The following is a 4152-nucleotide window of genomic DNA, read 5'->3' as shown; positions in this document are numbered from 1 at the left end:
TTAGTCCAATAGTCAATTATATAAAATAAGAATAAATAAATAAATTAAACGGGAGACAAGTCAAAGTGATAAAAATTATAAAATATGAGTCATGCGCGGCACTCAACGTATAACTCCCAGCACTTGCAACTATATAAAATTATGTCAAATATTATAAAATGAAATAAATAAATAAGTTAACAGTTAAAATATGGTCAATACGGTAAAATATAGACAAGAAACATATAAAACAGTTGCGTCAATACGTGCTAAGAGCGGCCGGAGAGTGATATACGCGAAATTGACTTTTGCCGTTTTTTCAGATAAGATTCTGCGATGCGACCAGTCATGCGATACTCTGAGTGAGCCGATGGACCAAGTACTTACCCGATGACGTGGAATAATCCGGCTTACCCACTGGATGACGCACCGAGGGCCCGGGAGACTCAGAACACGCGCACTTCACAGAAAACACCGATTTCGCGGATTTACCGATTATTGAGACCTGGCCCGTGCTCTGGGGTAATCGGATGCGATAGAAAAGAATAAAATGCTCTTTTCCCCGTGCACTGGGCCGAACTCCACGGTACTGCAATGCGGAGCCGACCCGCGGCAGGGTCGGAGCAAGCTCCGTGCACCCGCCAGGTCTCAAAAATCAGTTTAATATTCTGAGTCTCCTATGGAGACTGTATCAGATATTAAGCTGATAAGAACAGATTAGCACACTTTTATTTTAAAGAATGTTCCCCGGAGGGCATCTCACCCCCCGGGGTAGATACAGAGGAAAAGCGGCTAGGCCGCGCGCAAAACTAAAATACTATATTGGCGGGGGACAATAGCCCCCCCCGCCTTGTGGGCACTAAAACTAGTGGGGCTGACGGGGTCGCTCCCCGCCAGCATGCGCATATTAAAATTAAACTATCCCCCCAGCTCGCGTGCTGGGGGGATGACACAGGTGTCGGCGGCCCTCGGGGTGTATCACAGATAGGAAGGTTAAAAGATAAAAGACCCCGAGGGCGCGCGCGCGGCAATACTTAATAGATAAATAAAATAAATAAAGTCAACGCGACACATTCACACTCGCCTAAGATACAATATGATTCACGCGGCACGCACACTCGAACATTCATGGCCCCACAGAAAAGAAAATAAATAAATAAATGTAAATAAATAAAATAAAAATAAAGATAAAAATAAAAATAAAAAATAAAAAAATAAAATAATAAATAAGAATAAATAACAAAGAATAAATAAGATTACACAGGGAGATAAAAACATGCGGTCCGGGCAATAAAATATATACATAGAAAAATAAAAAGTGTCCGGATACTAACAAGAGGCGGGCAGGAGGCCCGTCCACATATCTCATGAATAAAAAGAAAATAAATAACAAGATAATTAAAATAATAAAAATAAAAAAGTAATAAAAATAGGAAAAATAAATACAAATAATAATAAGTTAAGCTTAACAAATTAGAAGATAAATTATAATATGGATATGTGGACATCGGCCGCTCCTGCCCGCTTGGATAAAAAGGGGGGCCAAGACGAGGACAAGAATAAGTTACGCGACATTCACACTCACAGCGATACGCGACGCGTCGCAACTTCTTCAGTGGCGGCCCAGCGCCGGCGGACGGCCCGAGGCGGCGTCGCGAGCACCCCATCACCAGCGGGGCGAGAGGGAGCTTGGTACTGGCGGACGCCGGACACGTGCTCCACATAAATGTCCCTCGACCAGCGGATGGTATCCGAGACGATCAACCGCCGCATCATAGAGGCATACGGACCGCCAATCCGCAGCACCCTCAGGACAGCCTCGTTTCTCGGATCCCACGACCCGAGAGCACCGACGACGAAGGCCGTCACGAGGACACGGTACCCCCGCCGCTGGAGCTCCTCAGCCAGGGGGGAGTACTTGGCGATTTTCCTCCCCCTGGCTTCCTCGAAAGACATCCAGCGGTTTTCGAAAGGCACCGTGACGTCGCATATGACGACACTCTTGGAGAGCTCGTGCCTGATCACGAGATCAGGCCGTAGCTCACCAAGTTCCCCGTCGATGCCCTCAATCCGCTGGTTGACCCGTTTGTCGCCCGGCAGACGGCAAGCCTTCCAGAGGCGGTGCAATACGGCATTGTGCCTCAGCTGTATTGCGGCAGCATGGACGCCGCAGTGACCGAGCACATGTGGTAAGGTCTCCGATACCTCCCCGCATCGCCGACAGCGCTTATCGCCGTCCCCCCAACGCCGCGCGCCGTTGAGGGGAAGGACATCGAGACGCGCTCGATGTATGAAGCGCCAGTCGGCGAAGCGGGTGAAGCTGCCGCCGCGAACGAAGTGATTGCTCACTGGCGCTCGCGACGACACCTCGAAGACCTTACCCTGGTCGGGTTTCCTGAGCAAACGCTCCGCGTAGTGCTCGGCTACAGCTGAGCGCAACCGATTCACCACCTGGTTACGCGCTCCAGGTGGGATCTTTACCGCGGCACCTCTGGGCCCTCGGCACTCCACGATCATCTCCTCGGTCTCCGGCACCCACCGCCACCGCAGAGACAACCGCTCGGACAGCCTTCGCGCGGCATTCCGCGCCCTCGACCAGAGGGATTTCTCCCCTCCGCCCCTCAGCCTTCCCTCCTGCGAGCCAGAAAGGAAGGCGGCGATCGTCTCGCAATCAGGGGCGTGGCCGGTCCTGCGCTGAACCACCCCCGTCAGTGATTCCCAGGCGAGACGCCTGACGGTGGCATCGCCAGCCGTAAGCATACGGAAGGCGTGTGCCACCGACAGGACGTCCGCCAGGTCAGCCAACGGAAGGAGTCCACACCCCCCCCATCGCGGGGGCATGTAGACCCCCTCCGCGCTGGCACGCTGGGGGAGATTCAGCCAGGACTTCGCGAATCTTCGAATCGCGAGATCCGCGGCCGTGAGGGGACGCTTCTCCACACTGGCTCCCCGCAGCAGAAAATCTAGGCGCGGTAGGATGAAGGTCCCGAGTATGTCACATTTCTGCCACGGGGCGAGGAGGGCGCGATCCACCGCGCGAACGTCCGAGAGGAGGTCCCCGATGGTGGCGTAGGGCGTCTGGTCGACCGAGAATCCCGTCGGAACACCGAGGTGGGTGTAAGGCTCACCCTCTGCCAGATGACGCACCGGTTGGCCCTGGATGCTGAACGACGTCGGCAGAACCCTGCCGCAACCACCCGTGCCGATGTGCAGGGTGGCGCATTTGGCAGGGTTGAACCGCAAACCCACCGACGCCGCTTCAGTCTCCACCGCGTTGAGCAGTCTCCTCATACTCTCCGGAGTCTCTGTCAGGAGTGCAATGTCGTCCGCGTAAGCCAACACACTAAACCTGTTATTAAACATATTGTACCCCGCGTCGACATCGGTGGCTGCACGCAGCACCGAGTCGATCGCGAGGTCAAAAATAATAGGGCTTAGCGGACAACCCTGGCGTACTCCGGAGCGTATGGGGATGGGCGCGGTGAATCCCTCGGCGGTGCGCACACGCGTAGTGCAGCCGTCGTACATCGAGCCCCATATGTTTATGAGGCCCTTAGGCACCGCCGCTCCAGCCAGAGCACGGCGGATCGTCGCGTGCGGGATCGATCCAAACGCGTTGGATAGGTCCAGCCACGCGACGACCGCCTGCCTCCGGCTCCTCCTCGCGTCAGTCAGGGCCTCCTGAAGGACGAAATTGTGCTCGAAGCATCCCTCGTCCCTCAGGAAGCCCTTCTGGGCGGGACTAAGTCGGCGGTTGGCGACCGCCCAGTCGGTCAGACGATCGGCGAGAATCGCGGCGAAGAGCTTGGGGACGGTGTCTCCCAAAGCGAGAGGGCGCCAGTTCTCCAGCATGCCCCGGTCTCCTTTCTTGTGCACAAGTATCGTGCTGGAGGTCTTCCAGGACGCGGGGACTGCCTCGAGCCGCAAGCAGCAATTACAAATTGCTGTGAGGAGCCGCGCACCCGGATCCGCCCCACGGAGGTCACGGTAGGTGACGCCGTCGGGACCCGGCGCAGAGTTGTTCATACGCCGGAGCCGACGGTCCACCTCTCGCTCCGTGAAGGGATCCAGGAGATACGCGAACTCCTCGCGCGAACCCGAGGGGTCAGTGCGCTCGGCTTCCACGCCGGAGCCCGCCAGGAACTCCTCGCCGCGGTACAGGCGCTCGAAGTA

The 4152-nt window shown here is 55.2% G+C and overlaps 1 pseudogene; it reads right to left on the bottom strand.

Annotated features, from left to right (window-relative positions):
* Positions 1 to 543: 543 nt before the first annotated feature.
* On the bottom strand, positions 544 to 721 carry LOC148936967 (U2 spliceosomal RNA; annotated as a pseudogene).
* Between the last annotated feature and the right edge of the window lie 3431 nt (positions 722 to 4152).

The sequence above is a fragment of the Pogonomyrmex barbatus genome, unplaced genomic scaffold, assembly GCF_055798465.1.
Source record: "Pogonomyrmex barbatus isolate J1 unplaced genomic scaffold, ASM5579846v1 scaffold19, whole genome shotgun sequence".
NCBI classification, from domain to species: Eukaryota; Metazoa; Arthropoda; class Insecta; order Hymenoptera; family Formicidae; genus Pogonomyrmex; species Pogonomyrmex barbatus.
Note: the sequence above shows the minus strand (reverse complement) of the source record. Positions and strands in the feature narration are given on the sequence as shown.